General features: G+C 37.3%; 1 protein-coding gene and 1 pseudogene across 1 annotated transcript in view; both read right to left on the reverse strand.

Annotated features, from left to right (window-relative positions):
* LOC134326272 (zinc finger protein 658B-like) overlaps window positions 1-20119 on the reverse strand; it is a gene marked incomplete at its 5' end in the record, with an annotated part of 279656 nt that overhangs the window by 171277 nt on the left and 88260 nt on the right. The window lies entirely within an intron of this gene.
* On the reverse strand, window positions 646-18806 carry LOC134326787 (tripartite motif-containing protein 16-like; annotated as a pseudogene).

Below are 20119 nucleotides of genomic sequence, written 5' to 3' on the forward strand. Positions count from 1 at the left end.
ATCTGTACCCAAGCAACAAGCTGTAATTTATTTCTAGCACCACTAGATGGGAACGATCTCTGTACAACATTTTGAACTTCACTTTAAAAGTCAGTTCAATGTGTTTTACTGTAGTAAAAATTAAAGTATCAGCTGATCTTTAACCCAAACCAAACCATCAGGAATTTGTTGTTAGGAGCTGAGTTACATTACATCTTGTTCAATAGGTACAGATTTGTGACTTTATTATTATTAATGTATTTTTTATTCTTTTTAATACTATTTGCATTATTTTATTTGCATTTTTCATACTGTCCCACCTTTTCTGATTTGGGGTTATAACAGACTTGGGAAGAAAGAAGTTTGAGGTGAAAATTATCACATTTACCATTTTGTAATGTACAGAAATTTTCTCTTTTATGTTTTTAAATATTCAGTTTGTCTTTTATTTAATTTAGTTTTAATATCTGAATCCATTTAGATGATAAATGTTTAAGAAAAGAAGAAATCAGGAAAGGGGGTAAATACTTTTTCACAGCACTGAATAAATGGTGGTTAATAAATTGAAAAAGAAAATCTTCATAAATGTATCACTGCCTCACAGATTCTAAAATCACTCAAACAGTTTAATGTTACACTTTCATGTAAATTTTACATTTAATTTGTTCAATCTGACAGTTTCACTTCTGATCCTAAACAAACCCAAAACCCCGGGTAGAGGAGCTGAGTGAACGTGGTCTGAACTCTGTGGATGAGCTTCATTGTATCAGAGACGCTGTAGAAGGACAGAGTTCCTGCTTCATAATCCACATACACTCCTATTCTAGAGGAACTCGGCATTATGGGAATTTTAGTGTCTTTGTTATTGTGCAGGAATGAAAATCTGGATGGAGAACAGAACAAACTCCAGGACTGATCATTCCGTCCAAACAAACACTCATAACCACGTCCCTTCCTGCTGATGCTTTTATATGACACTGCTATAAAAACCCCATCATCCCCACTCCACTCAACCTCCCAGTAACAGCGTCCACTCACACTCTCTCTACACACAACCTGGTAGCGAACATCAAATCTATCTGGATGATCAGGATACGACTGTAATGTTTCACTGCAGGTCACCACTTTGTTCTCCTCAGACAGACGGAGGTTTTCATTTACTGTGTTTGGATCCAGTGTGAACCGACAAACATCTGGAGAGGAAACACAAAATAAACCAATTAACATAGAAGAGAGAGAGAGAGAGAGAGAGAGAGAGAGAGAGAGAGAGAGAGAGTGTACAGTGTGTGTGTGTGTGTGTGTGTGTGTGTGTGTGTGTGTGTAGTGTTCGTGTGTACAGTGTGTGTGTGTGTACAGTGTGTGTGTGTGTGTAATTATACATAGCAACACACAATCCAAACACACACAAACCCTACACATACACACAATCACACACACATTACACAAACACTACACAAACACACACATTACACAAACACCACACACACAAACACACAAAATACACAAACACACATTACACATACACACAAATACTACACAAACACACATACACAATAAAAAACACTACAAAAATGCATACAAACCCTACACAATCACACAAACCCTACACATCACACAAACCCTACACAATCAAACAAACCCTACACAATCACACAAACCCTACACAATCACACAAACCCTACACAATCAAACCCTACACAATCACACAAACCCTACACAATCAAACAAACCCTACACCATCACACAAACCCTACACAATCACACAAACACTACACAATCACACAAACCCTACACAATCACACAAACCCTACACAATCACACAAACCCTACACAATCACAGAAACCCTACACAATCAAACCCTACACAATCAAACACTACACAATCACACAAACCCTACACAATCACACAAACCCTACACAATCAAACAAACCCTACACAATCACACCCTACACAATCAAACACTACACAATCAAACCCTACACAATCACACAAACCCTACACAATCACACAAACCCTACACAATCACAGAAACCCTACACAATCAAACCCTACACAATCAAACACTACACAATCACACAAACCCTACACAATCACACAAACCCTACACAATCAAACAAACCCTACACAATCAAACCCTACACAATCAAACACTACACAATCAAACCCTACACAATCACACAAACCCTACACAATCAAACAAACCCTACACAATCACACCCTACACAATCAAACACTACACGATCACACAAACCCTACACAATCAAACAAACCCTACACCATCACACAAACCCTACACAATCACACAAACCCTACACAATCAAACCCTACACAATCACACAAACCCTAAACAATCACACAAACCCTACACAGTCAAACACTACACAATCAAACCCTACACAATCACACAAACCCTACACAATTACACAAACCCTACACAATCACAAACCCTACACAATCAAACAAACCCTACACAATCACACAAACCCTACACAATCACACCCTACACAATCAAACACTACACAATCACACAAACCCTACACAATCAAACAAACCCTACACCATCACACAAACCCTACACAATCAAACACTACACAATCAAACCCTACACAATCACACAAACCCTACACAATCACACAAGCCCTACACAATCACACAAACCCTACACAATCAAACAAACCCTACACAATCACACGAACCCTACACAATCAAACCCTACACAATCAAACACTACACAATCACACAAACCCTACACAATCACTGCACAATCACACAAACTACACAATCACACAAACCCTACACAATCACACAAACCCTACACAATCACACAAACCCTACACAATCAAACACTACACAATCACACAAACCCTACACAATCAAACACTACACAATCAAACCCAACACAATCCCACAAACCCTACACAATCACACAAACCCTACACAATCAAACAAACCCTACACAATCACACAAACCCTACACAATCACACAAACCCTACACAATCAAACACTACACAAACACTGCACAATCACACAAACCCTACACAATCATACAAACCCTACACAATTACACAAACCCTACACAATCAAACACTACACAATTAAACATTACACGATCACACAAACCCTACACAATCAAACACTACACAAACACTGCACAATCACACAAACCCTACACAATCACACAAACGCTACACAATCAAACAAACCCTACACAATCACACAAACCCTACACAATCAAACACTACACGATCACACAAACCCTACACAATCAAACACTACACAAACACTGCACAATCACACAAACCCTACACAACCACACAAACCCTACACAATCAAACACTACACAATCACACAAACCCTACACAATCAAACACTACACGATTAAAATCTACACAATCACACAAACCCTACACAATTACACAAACCCTACACAATCAAATACTACACAATCACACAAAAACTACACAATCACACAAACCCTACACAATCAAACACTACACAATCACACAAACCCTACACAATCAAACACTACACAATCACACAAACCCTACACAATCACACACTACACAATCAAACACTACACAATAAAAAAAACCTACACAATCACACAAACCCTACACAAACACTACACAATCACACAAACCCTACACAATCACACAAACCCTACACAATCACACACTACACAATCAAACACTACACAATCAAACAAACCCAACACAATCACACAAACCCTACACAATCAAACACTACACAATCACACAAACCATACACAATCACACTAACCCTACACAATCACACACTACACAATCAAACACTACACAATTAAACAAACCCTACACAATCACACAAACCCTACACAATCAACCAAACCCTACACAATCACACAAACCCTACACCATCAAACAAACCCTACACAATCACACAAACCATACACAATCAAACAAACCCTACACAATCAAACATTACACAATCAAACACTACACAATCACACAAACCCTACACAATCAAACACTACACAATCACACAAACCCTACACAATCACACAAACCCTACACAATCAAACACTACACAATCAAGCAAACACTACACAATCACACAAAACCTACACAATCAAACCCTACACAATCGAACAAACCCTACACAGTCAAACAATACACAATCACACAAACCCTACACCATCACACAAACCCTACACAATCAAATAAACCCTACACCATCACACAAACCCTACACAATCAAAAAAAACCTACACCATCACACAAACCCTACACAATCAAATAAACCCTACACCATCACACAAACCCTACACAATCACACAAACCCTACACAATCACACAAACCCTACACCATCAAACAAACCCTACACAATCACACAAACCCTACACCATCAAACAAACCCTACACAATCACACAATCACACACACATTACACAAACACTACACAAACACACACATTACACAAACACCACACACACAAACACACAAAATACACAAACACACATTACACATACACACAAATACTACACAAACACACATACACAATAAAAAACACTACAAAAATGCATACAAACCCTACACAATCACACAAACCCTACACAATCACACAAACCCTACACAATCAAACCCTACACAATCACACAAACCCTACACAATCAAACAAACCCTACACCATCACACAAACCCTACACAATCACACAAACCCTACACAATCAAACACTACACAATCACACAAACCCTACACAATCACACAAACCCTACACAATCACACAAACCCTACACAATCACAGAAACCCTACACAATCAAACCCTACACAATCAAACACTACACAATCAAACCCTACACAATCACACAAACCCTACACAATCAAACAAACCCTACACAATCACACCCTACACAATCAAACACTACACGATCACACAAACCCTACACAATCAAACAAACCCTACACCATCACACAAACCCTACACAATCACACAAACCCTACACAATCAAACCCTACACAATCACACAAACCCTAAACAATCACACAAACCCTACACAGTCAAACACTACACAATCAAACCCTACACAATCACACAAACCCTACACAATTACACAAACCCTACACAATCACAAACCCTACACAATCACACAAACCCTACACAATCACACCCTACACAATCAAACACTACACAATCACACAAACCCTACACAATCAAACAAACCCTACACCATCACACAAACCCTACACAATCAAACACTACACAATCAAACCCTACACAATCACACAAACCCTACACAATCACACAAGCCCTACACAATCACACAAACCCTACACAATCAAACAAACCCTACACAATCACACGAACCCTACACAATCAAACCCTACGCAATCAAACACTACACAATCACACAAACCCTACACAATCACTGCACAATCACACAAACTACACAATCACACAAACCCTACACAATCACACAAACCCTACAAAATAACACAAACCCTACACAATCAAACACTACACAATCACACAAACCCTACACAATCAAACAAACCCTACACCATCACACAAACCCTACACAATCAAACACTACACAATCAAACACTACACAATCACACAAACCCTACACAATCACACAAACCCTACATAATCACACAAACCCTACACAATCACACAAACCCTACACAATTAAACACTACACAATCACACAAACCCTACACAATCAAACAAACCCTACACAATCACACAAACCCTACACAATCACACAAACACTACACAATCAAACAAACCCTACACAATCACACAAACCCTGCACAATCAAACAAACCCTACACAATCACACAAACCCTACACCATCAAACAAACCCTACACAATCACACAAACCCTACACAATCAAACAAACCCTACACAATCAAATATTACACAATCAAACACTACACAATCACACAAACCCAACACAATCACACAAACCCTACACAATCAAACACTACACAATCACACAAACCCTACACAATCAAACACTACACAATCAAGCAAACACTACACAATCACACAAACCCTACACAATCAAACCCTACACAATCGAACAAACCCTACACAATCAAACACTACACAATCACACAAACCCTACACCATCACACAAACCCTACACAATCAAATAAACCCTACACCATCACACAAACCCTACACAATCAAATAAACCCTACACCATCACACAAACCCTACACAATCAAATAAACCCTACACCATCACACAAACCCTACACAATCAAATAAACCCTACACAATCACACAAACCCTACACCATCAAACAAACCCTACACAATCACACAAACCCTACACAGTCACACAAACACTACACAATCAAACAAACCCTACACAATCACACAAACCCTACACAATCAAACAAACCCTACACAATACACACACTACTCAAACACAAATATTACTCAAACACACACACACTACTCAAACACACAAATACTGCACAAACACACACATACTACTCAAACACACAAATACTGCTCAAACACAAATATTACTCAAACACACACAAATACTGCTCAAACACACACATACTACTCAAACACACAAATACTGCTCAAACACACACATACTACTCAAACACAAATATTACTCAAAAACACAAATACTGCTCAAACACACACACATACTACTCAAACACACAAATACTGCTCACACAAATACTGCTCAAACACACATACTACTCAAACACACAAATACTGCTCAAACACACACATATACTACTCAAACACACACACATACTACTCAAACACACAAATACTGCTCACACAAATACTGCTCAAACACACGCATACTACTCAAACACACAAATGCTGCTCAAACACACAAATACTACTTAAACACACACATACTACTCAAACACACAAATACTGCTCAAACACAAATATTACTCAAACACACACAAATACTGCTCAAACACACACATACTACTCAAACACACACATACTACTCAAACACACAAATACTGCACAAACACACACATACTACTCAAACACACAAATACTGCTCAAACACAAATATTACTTAAACACACACAAATACTGCTCAAACACACACATACTACTCAAACACACAAATACTGCTCAAACACACACATACTACTCAAACACACAAATACTGCTCAAACACACACATACTACTACTCAAACACACAAATACTGCTCAAACACAAATATTACTCAAACACACACAAATACTGCTCAAACACACACATACTACTCAAACACACAAATACTACTCAAACACACACATACTACTCAAACACAAATATTACTCAAACACACAAATACTGCTCAAACACACACATACTACTCAAACACAAATATTACTCAAACACACAAATACTGCTCAAACACAAATATTACTCAAACACACACAAATACTGCTCAAACACACACATACTACTCAAACACACAAATACTGCTCAAACACACACATATACTACTCAAACACACACATACTACTCAAACATACACATATACTACTTAAACACACACACATACTACTCAAACACACAAATACTGCTCACACAAATACTGCTCAAACACACACATACTACTCAAACACACAAATACTGCTCAAACACACACATATACTACTCAAACACACACATACTACTCAAACACACACATACTACTCAAACACACAAATACTGCTTAAACACACACATACTACTCAAACACACATACTACTCAAACACACAAATATTACTCAAACACACAAATACTGTTCAAACACACACATACTACTCAAACACACACATACTACTCAAACACACAAATATTACTCAAACACACAAATACTGCTCAAACACACACATACTACTCAAACACACACATACTACTCAAACACACACATACTGCTCAAACACACAAATACTGCACAAACACACACATACTATTCAAATACACACATACTACTCAAACACACAAATACTGCTCAAACACACACACACTACTCAAACACACAAATACTGCTCAAACACACACATACTACTTAAACACACAAATACTACTCAAACACACAAATACTACTCAAACACAAATATTACTTGTAGTATTGTACACTACACAAACACACACATTTGTTACAAACACTACACAAACAAACACACAAATACATTACACAAGCACAGACAAACCCTACACATACTCACACAGACACTACACAAATACACAGACACCAACATTTACAAATGCACACAAATGCTACACAAACTAATGAAAACTACACAAACACACAAATGTTACACAAACACACAAAAACACTACACAGACATATAGAAACACCCCACAAACATGACACATTCACAAACAGTACACAGACACACACCAGCAACATACAATCCAACAACAAACACAACGTCATGCTAATAAAGCTTTTTGAATTGTGTTTCAGTGTGTGTGTGTGTGTGTGTGTGCACATATGAGTGTGTGTGTGTCTGTTAATGTGTGTGTAAGTGTGAATGTGTGTAAACGTGTGTGAGAGGGTGTGTCTGTGTAAACACACAAATACTACTCAAACACACAAATACTGCTCAAACACACACATACTGCTCAAACACACAAATACTGCACAAACACACAAATACTGCTCAAACACACACATACTACTCAAACACACACATACTGCTCAAACACACACATACTACTCAAACACTTGTGTAATGTATTTGTGTGTTTGTTTGTGTAGTGTTTGTAACAAATGTGTGTGTTTGTGTAGTGTACAATACTACAAGTAATATTTGTGTTTGAGTAGTATTTGTGTGTTTGAGTAGTATTTGTGTGTTTATTATACTGCTCAAACACACACATACTACTCAAACACACACATACTGCTCAAACACACAAATACTGCACAAACACACACACACTACTCAAACACACAAATAATGCTCAAACACACACATACTACTCAAACACACAAATACTGCACAAACACACAAATACTGCTCAAACACACACATACTGCTCAAACACACAAATACTGCACAAACACACAAATACTGCTCAAACACACACATACTGCTCAAACACACACATACTACTCAAACACACAAATACTACTCAAACACACAAATACTGCTCAAACACACACATACTACTCAAACACACACATACTGCTTAAACACACAAATACTGCACAAACACACACACACTACTCAAACACACAAATACTGCTCAAACACACACATACTACTCAAACACACAAATACTGCTCAAACACACACATACTACTCAAACACACAAATACTGCTCAAACACAAATATTACTCAAACACACAAATACTGCTCAAACACACACATACTACTCAAACACACAAATACTGCTCAAACACAAATATTACTCATACACACAAATACTGCTCAAACACACACATACTACTCAAACACACAAATACTGCTCAAACACACACATACTACTCAAACACACAAATACTGCTCAAACACACACATACTACTCAAACACACAAATACTGCTCAAACACACACATACTACTCAAACACACACATACTACTCAAACACACAAATACTGCTCAAACACACACATACTACTCAAACACACAAATACTGCTCAAACACACATACTACTCAAACACACAAATACTGCTCACACACATACTACTCAAACACACACATACTACTCAAACACACACACACTACTCAAACACACACACACTACTCAAACACACACATACTACTCAAACACACAAATACTGCTCAAACACACACATACTACTCAAACACACAAATACTGCTCAAACACACATACTACTCAAACACACAAATACTGCTCACACACATACTACTCAAACACACACATACTACTCAAACACACAAATACTGCTCAAACACACACATACTACTCAAACACACAAATACTGCTCAAACACACATACTACTCAAACACACAAATACTGCTCACACACATACTACTCAAACACACACATACTACTCAAACACACACATACTGCTCAAACACACAAATACTGCACAAACACACACATACTATTCAAATACACACATACTACTCAAACACACAAATACTGCTCAAACACACACACACTACTCAAACACACAAATACTGCTCAAACACACACATACTACTTAAACACACAAATACTACTCAAACACACAAATACTACTCAAACACAAATATTACTTGTAGTATTGTACACTACACAAACACACACATTTGTTACAAACACTACACAAACAAACACACAAATACATTACACAAGCACAGACAAACCCTACACATACTCACACAGACACTACACAAATACACAGACACCAACATTTACAAATGCACACAAATGCTACACAAACTAATGAAAACTACACAAACACACAAATGTTACACAAACACACAAAAACACTACACAGACATATAGAAACACCCCACAAACATGACACATTCACAAACAGTACACAGACACACACCAGCAACATACAATCCAACAACAAACACAACGTCATGCTAATAAAGCTTTTTGAATTGTGTTTCAGTGTGTGTGTGTGTGTGTGTGTGTGCACATATGAGTGTGTGTGTGTCTGTTAATGTGTGTGTAAGTGTGAATGTGTGTAAACGTGTGTGAGAGGGTGTGTCTGTGTAAACACACAAATACTACTCAAACACACAAATACTGCTCAAACACACACATACTGCTCAAACACACAAATACTGCACAAACACACAAATACTGCTCAAACACACACATACTACTCAAACACACACATACTGCTCAAACACACACATACTACTCAAACACTTGTGTAATGTATTTGTGTGTTTGTTTGTGTAGTGTTTGTAACAAATGTGTGTGTTTGTGTAGTGTACAATACTACAAGTAATATTTGTGTTTGAGTAGTATTTGTGTGTTTGAGTAGTATTTGTGTGTTTATTATACTGCTCAAACACACACATACTACTCAAACACACACATACTGCTCAAACACACAAATACTGCACAAACACACACACACTACTCAAACACACAAATAATGCTCAAACACACACATACTACTCAAACACACAAATACTGCACAAACACACAAATACTGCTCAAACACACACATACTGCTCAAACACACAAATACTGCACAAACACACAAATACTGCTCAAACACACACATACTGCTCAAACACACACATACTACTCAAACACACAAATACTACTCAAACACACAAATACTGCTCAAACACACACATACTACTCAAACACACACATACTGCTTAAACACACAAATACTGCACAAACACACACACACTACTCAAACACACAAATACTGCTCAAACACACACATACTACTCAAACACACAAATACTGCTCAAACACACACATACTACTCAAACACACAAATACTGCTCAAACACAAATATTACTCAAACACACAAATACTGCTCAAACACACACATACTACTCAAACACACAAATACTGCTCAAACACAAATATTACTCATACACACAAATACTGCTCAAACACACACATACTACTCAAACACACAAATACTGCTCAAACACACACATACTACTCAAACACACAAATACTGCTCAAACACACACATACTACTCAAACACACAAATACTGCTCAAACACACACATACTACTCAAACACACACATACTACTCAAACACACAAATACTGCTCAAACACACACATACTACTCAAACACACAAATACTGCTCAAACACACATACTACTCAAACACACAAATACTGCTCACACACATACTACTCAAACACACACATACTACTCAAACACACACACACTACTCAAACACACACACACTACTCAAACACACACATACTACTCAAACACACAAATACTGCTCAAACACACACATACTACTCAAACACACAAATACTGCTCAAACACACATACTACTCAAACACACAAATACTGCTCACACACATACTACTCAAACACACACATACTACTCAAACACACAAATACTGCTCAAACACACACATACTACTCAAACACACAAATACTGCTCAAACACACATACTACTCAAACACACAAATACTGCTCACACACATACTACTCAAACACACACATACTACTCAAACACACACATACTGCTCAAACACACAAATACTGCACAAACACACACATACTATTCAAATACACACATACTACTCAAACACACAAATACTGCTCAAACACACACACACTACTCAAACACACAAATACTGCTCAAACACACACATACTACTTAAACACACAAATACTACTCAAACACACAAATACTACTCAAACACAAATATTACTTGTAGTATTGTACACTACACAAACACACACATTTGTTACAAACACTACACAAACAAACACACAAATACATTACACAAGCACAGACAAACCCTACACATACTCACACAGACACTACACAAATACACAGACACCAACATTTACAAATGCACACAAATGCTACACAAACTAATGAAAACTACACAAACACACAAATGTTACACAAACACACAAAAACACTACACAGACATATAGAAACACCCCACAAACATGACACATTCACAAACAGTACACAGACACACACCAGCAACATACAATCCAACAACAAACACAACGTCATGCTAATAAAGCTTTTTGAATTGTGTTTCAGTGTGTGTGTGTGTGTGTGTGTGCACATATGAGTGTGTGTGTGTCTGTTAATGTGTGTGTAAGTGTGAATGTGTGTAAACGTGTGTGAGAGGGTGTGTCTGTGTAAACACACAAATACTACTCAAACACACAAATACTGCTCAAACACACACATACTGCTCAAACACACAAATACTGCACAAACACACAAATACTGCTCAAACACACACATACTACTCAAACACACACATACTGCTCAAACACACACATACTACTCAAACACACAAATACTACTCAAACACACAAATACTGCTCAAACACACACATACTACTCAAACACACACATACTGCTCAAACACACAAATACTGCACAAACACACACACACTACTCAAACACACAAATAATGCTCAAACACACACATACTACTCAAACACAAATACTGCACAAACACACAAATACTGCTCAAACACACACATACTGCTCAAACACACAAATACTGCACAAACACACAAATACTGCTCAAACACACACATACTGCTCAAACACACACATACTACTCAAACACACAAATACTACTCAAACACACAAATACTGCTCAAACACACACATACTACTCAAACACACACATACTGCTTAAACACACAAATACTGCACAAACACACACACACTACTCAAACACACAAATACTGCTCAAACACACACATACTACTCAAACACACAAATACTGCTCAAACACACACATACTACTCAAACACACAAATACTGCTCAAACACAAATATTACTCAAACACACAAATACTGCTCAAACACACACATACTACTCAAACACACAAATACTGCTCAAACACAAATATTACTCATACACACAAATACTGCTCAAACACACACATACTACTCAAACACACAAATACTGCTCAAACACACACATACTACTCAAACACACAAATACTGCTCAAACACACACATACTACTCAAACACACAAATACTGCTCAAACACACACATACTACTCAAACACACACATACTACTCAAACACACAAATACTGCTCAAACACACACATACTACTCAAACACACAAATACTGCTCAAACACACACATACTACTCAAACACACAAATACTGCTCAAACACACACATACTACTCAAACACACAAATACTGCTCAAACACACACATACTACTCAAACACACAAATACTGCTCAAACACACACATACTACTCAAACACACAAATACTGCTCAAACACACATACTACTCAAACACACAAATACTGCTCACACACATACTACTCAAACACACACATACTACTCAAACACACACACACTACTCAAACACACACACACTACTCAAACACACACATACTACTCAAACACACAAATACTGCTCAAACACACACATACTACTCAAACACACAAATACTGCTCAAACACACATACTACTCAAACACACAAATACTGCTCACACACATACTACTCAAACACACACATACTACTCAAACACACAAATACTGCTCAAACACACACATACTACTCAAACACACAAATACTGCTCAAACACACATACTACTCAAACACACAAATACTGCTCACACACATACTACTCAAACACACACATACTACTCAAACACACACATACTACTCAAACACACACATACTACTTAAACACACACATACTACTCAAACACACACATACTACTTAAACACACAAATACTACTCAAACACACAAATACTACTCAAACACAAATATTACTTGTAGTATTGTACACTACACAAACACACACATTTGTTACAAACACTACACAAACAAACACACAAATACATTACACAAGCACAGACAAACCCTACACATACTCACACAGACACTACACAAATACACAGACACCAACATCTACAAATGCACACAAATGCTACACAAACTAATGAAAACTACACAAACACACAAATGTTACACAAACACACAAAAACACTACACAGACATATAGAAACACCCCACAAACATGACACATTCACAAACAGTACACAGACACACACCAGCAACATACAATCCAACAACAAACACAACGTCATGCTAATAAAGCTTTTTGAATTGTGTTTCAGTGTGTGTGTGTGTGTGTGTGTGCACATATGAGTGTGTGTGTGTCTGTTAATGTGTGTGTAAGTGTGAATGTGTGTAAACGTGTGTGAGAGGGTGTGTCTGTGTAAATGTGTGTTGGTGTATGTTAGTGTGTGTGTGTGTGTGTGTGTGTGTGTGTGTGGTTTTTTTAAGGGTTTCTGTGACTGACTCATTCAACTGGCCCACGACGACCAATCCACTTTTGGAAAAACTCAGGGAACGTGCCAGCTTTCCTAGTGGATTGGTCGTCGTGGGCCAGTTGAATGGCCCCCAAGGTCTCCCGATCTGACCCCCTTAGACTTTTATCTTTGGGGTCATCTGAAGGCAATTGTCTATGCTGTGAAAATACGAGATGTGCAGCACCTGAAACTACGGATACTGGAAGCCTGTGCTAGCATTTCTTCTGCGGTGTTGCTATCAGTGTGTGAAGAGTGGGAGAAGAGGGTTGCATTGACAATCCAACACAATGGGCAGCACTTTGAACACATTTTATAAGTGGTCAGAAACTTGTAAATAACTCATGAAAGAATAAAGTTAAAACCAAGCACACCATTGTTTTTCTTGTGAAATTCTCAATAAGTTTGATGTGTCACATGACCCTCTTCCCATTGAAAAAACTAAAGTTGGATACAAAATGGCCGACTTCAAAATGGCCGCCATGGTCACCACCCATCTTGAAAAGTTTTCCCCCTCCCATATACTAATGTGCCACAAACAGGAAGTTAATATTACCAACCATTCCCATTTTATTTAGGTGTATCCATATAAATGGCCCACCCTGTATATCAGAAAAAGTTACAAAGTCAATCCTAAGATTTTAGTACTTTAGCGAACCACAGTAAGAGCCATGATCTCTAAATGACACTTGGAACAGTTAAGATTGCTTCAGGAGCTCATCAATGTCTTATCAAGGAAAACATACAAGAACCCAGACAAACATTTAGGAAACCGCAGGACCTGCTGACCTCAATTTAAATCTGATTTAATGATTCCAGTATTAGAAGGAAACTGAGCACAAATAAAATCCATGAGAGAGTCACAAGGTAAAATCACTGTTAACTAAGAGGAACATAAAGCCTCGCCTCTCATTTACCAATATAAGAACCTTAATGACCCTCAAGCTTTTTGGTGATGATGTTCTGTGAACTGATGAGTCAGAATTCTTATACTTGCAATGAAGCTAAAACAGCATTTTACAATAAAAACATCTTACTAACAGTCAGTCATGGTGGTGGTTGTGTGATGGTGTTTCAGGACTAAAGAAGAACGTTTGGTCATCAGTTCATGATTTAAAGATTAAACACTCGTGCAATATAAAAACACAACAATTCCATATAACAAGAGCAGATCTGTGTTAAAAGGAAATAAAGTTTAGGTTTTGGACTTAATCAGATTTAGACTTAAACCAGACTGAGCTGCTGTAGCATCTGAACTAGTAACGTGACAAATATGTAAAAATACAGATAACTGGGGGGGTGCAAATACTTTTTCACTGCACTGTGTATGTTTGTGTGATTGTGAGAAACTTACAGTGTAGAAAATCTTCTCTGATTTCACCTTCAGGAGGTGAAGTAATCCAGACTTTCTTCACTGCAGAAAGAGTAACAGTACAATCACTTATCACAGTAAATGCATATTTGCACCAGAAATTGTCGCAGGTACCGCCAGTAAGAAGTTTGGCATGTTCTCCTAGTGTTCGTCTAAAGTGACCTTAATTCTAAGTTACTGACCAAGTGTGAGTGTATTTCATTCAACCCTGGACTTACTGTGACCATGACCAGTACTGGGTTAATGAGTAAATGAATGATGTTGTTAGATGTAAAATCTTCATGTTGGTGGATTTGATTGTTTTGTTTGATGTTTGAGTACCGAAACATTTTGGAGACAATGGAACACTGAGGGCTTGAACTCACCTTCATCTGGTATCTTCTCACACTGCTCTTTCCAGAATTCTTCTACTTTCTCTCTCAGCTGAGATACAGACTTTGTAACATCATCAAATGAGAGGAAAGGACTGATTGTGATGGTGGCTGATTCAGCAGATCCAGCAGGAGCCGAGAAAGACTGAAAATTCTACATCCAGACAGATAATGTTCACAGAATTAGATTAAACTAATAAAATAATAAACTTGTTTTTGTAAAACTGTCGGTACAAGGACAAATTTAGACTACTGCGAAGATTGTAAAATGTTCCAAAAACATCTTAAACAGATAATCCAGCTGTGTTTGGGTATAAAAGTAACATTCAGGTATAGACCAGTTTTTATGAGCAACGACTCTAAAATGCATAATTAAATAATCCTACAGTTTAAACACAACATTCTTCATTCAGCAACACCAGTCCTGTAATTACACTACCTGTCCACTAGAGGCACCATTACCTAAATATTGAACCCAATCTTTTATTGTCTGCATCATGTGTTTCTAAAACCAGCAGATGTTTACAAGTCACAAAATACTATTTCTTATCTTTTTGATGTTACTGTCATCAAGTTTTTTAACATTCTGAACATATTTTATTACTTGGACTGGTGCAGCAATAATATAATTATTATTAGTGCTGTTACCTGGAGGAAATGGACGGGATCCTCTGTGTGTGAAAGCTGTTCCAGTTCAGCATCTTTCCTCTTCAGCTCTACAATCTGCTGCTCCACCTGGACTTTCAGGACTTTTTCAGCTCGACTTACTTCTGCTGTCTCTCGATCTCTGATCAGATCTTTTAGCTCAGAGCATCTTCTGTTAATTGAGTTGATTAGTTCAGTACAGATCATCTCAATGTTCTTCACTGCTGTCTGTGCAGAACACTGTTAGAGGATTCAGAAAGAGAAAACGTTTCTTACTTTGATATTTGTCAATTCTTTACATTCATATGTAGCTACTGGTCAGACTAAGACTTTCATCACCCATAGCTTGGTGATGGTGCTAAATGGCTTGAGTGTCAGGAAACAACAGCATGGCCAGGACTGGGAAAACCAATGTAGTGATCTTCTCAAGTCTTCACCAGAAATCTTACACGGTAATTACGGCAACAATCAATAATCTTTTTGGGTGGCTCAGTCCTAATCTGATCTTATCAGACTTATAATTATTAGAACAACCTCAGAATTGCTGTACAGCATCAATCACCAACTAACCAGGCAGAATTTAAAGTTTTTTTTTTTAATTCATGAACAAAAATGCTCCATTACTTGCAAAGTTACCTGAGATATAAAATATCTCATTTTTAATGGAGATTGGTTTAATGGAGGAGAGTCGGACTGATCCTGAGAGCTTTTTGTTTATAAAACTTACCTTGTGAGACTCCACAGCATTTATCAGCTCACAAAGTTCCTTCTCTCTGTTCTGGATTTTCTCCTGGAATTTTCTCTGGATCTCCAGCAGCTGCTTCTACACAGAATAACAATTCAGGATTTACTTGTATTGTGTACGAGCACCACATAAACAACGTCAGTGTAAATGATAATGAGTTGGTACTTCTTAAAGAGAGCTGTATAAAATATTTTACCTGTTTCTCAGTTCTTTCTGCTGCAGCTGATATTGTATCATGTCCTTTATGATCATCCATGGTACACAACACACAGATACACTGCTGATCAGTACGACAGTAAACCTTAAGCAGTTCATCATGCTGAGAGCAGATCTGATCCTGGAGTCGTCTGGAGGCTTTAACCAGCTTGTGATTCTTATAAACAGGAATTCGATAATGAGGCTGAAGGTGAGTTTCACAGAATGAGGCCAAACACACCAGACAGGATTTAACAGCTTTGCATTTTTTCTCTGTACAGAAATCACATCTTCAGGTCCAGCAGAACAGTGACCAGGATGTGGAGCTTGAAGTTCTGTTTTCTTCAGTTTCTCCACAACTCCAGCCAGAATTGTGTTTCTCCTCACAACAGGTCTTGGAGTGAAGGTTTGTCTACACTGTGGACAGCTGTATGTTCCCTTATCATCCTCCTGATCCCAGCAGTTATTAATACACACATACAGAAACTGTGTCCACATGATGTAGTTACTGGATCCTTCAGTGTTTCAAGACAGACTGAACAGCTGAACTCGTCCTGAGCTACTGAAATTTTGGACTCAGCCATTTTACTACACGTAAACAGAAACACCAGTAAACACAGCAAGTTATTTACAGCAGCTCAGACTTCCTGGTTTAGTTCGTGAGCGTTATGTTCATGTTTACGTTTCTAGATTTTTGTTCATTTTTAAACTTTTTGATTATCTACTGTAAAAATGCTGTGGGACTTTTAATGTGTAATGTTGTTGTAGTAAGCAGTATAATACACTAGTTAACTACTACAACCTTCATCTTATCAAAATTTGTGTTTCTTAATTTTTGTTAATCTTCTATATTTTATTATTAATATACCCTGTACCCATGCCGTAGGATTTTTATAATGTGGTTGTAGTAACTAGTACAAGTGACTAGTTAACTACTAAATAATTTTTTTTTTTTTTTTTTACTTTTAATTCTTTATTACTGTACCCATACTGTAGGGTATGTTTCTGTAATGTAAGTGTAGTGGGTGGTACATGTCACTAGGTAACTATTGTATCGTTTATTATATTAAAATGATTGATTTTAGAATTGTTTACACTATATATGTTTACTGTACCCATACTGTAGGACTTTATACAGTTGTATTGAATGGTAAATGCCACTGGGTAATAACTACACCTCGGCTTCATGCACTTTTTAGACGCTCCCTTAGCACTTCCTTAGCATTTCAACGCAGATGAACCTCACATTTACAAAATAACAGAAAATAAACATTTACAGAAAAAACGTTTTAAACATATTTGATTGTAGTTTGTTCCTTGTTTACTGCAGAATCAGTTAATGCAGTTTCATTCATTTTTGGATGTTTATTAGCCGAGAACGAGCCGAAAGAAACTCGAATGTCAGTTTTATATTGGACATTCGCCTGACATTCGACTTTCTTTCGGCTCATTCTCGGCTAATAAACATCCAAAAACTAATTAATTGCACGACCTGATACCTCAGTAAACAAGGAACAAACTACAATTAATTTTGTTTAAAAAGGTTTTTCTGTTAATTTTTATTTAACGTTATTTGGTAAATGTGAGGTGCATCCGCGCTGAAATGCTAAGGAAGTGCTAAGGGAGCGTCTATAAAGTTCCGAGGTGTAGTAATTACCCAGTGGCATGTACCATCTAATACACCTGTATTAAATCCTACAGTATGCTTACAGTACACATCGAGAAACGCAAATTTTGAGGTTGAAATACTTAACTAGTCTCCTGTACTAGTTAATACAGCCACAATAATAATTAAAAGTCCCCCAGTTTGGGTGCATTACAAAAGTTTTTTAAAAAATTTAAACAAAATCAAGAAACACACATTTAAAAAAGACAAAGGTTGTAGTAGTTAACTAGT

This window comes from Trichomycterus rosablanca, chromosome 14 (assembly GCF_030014385.1).
Source record: "Trichomycterus rosablanca isolate fTriRos1 chromosome 14, fTriRos1.hap1, whole genome shotgun sequence".
NCBI lineage: Eukaryota > Metazoa > Chordata > Actinopteri > Siluriformes > Trichomycteridae > Trichomycterus > Trichomycterus rosablanca.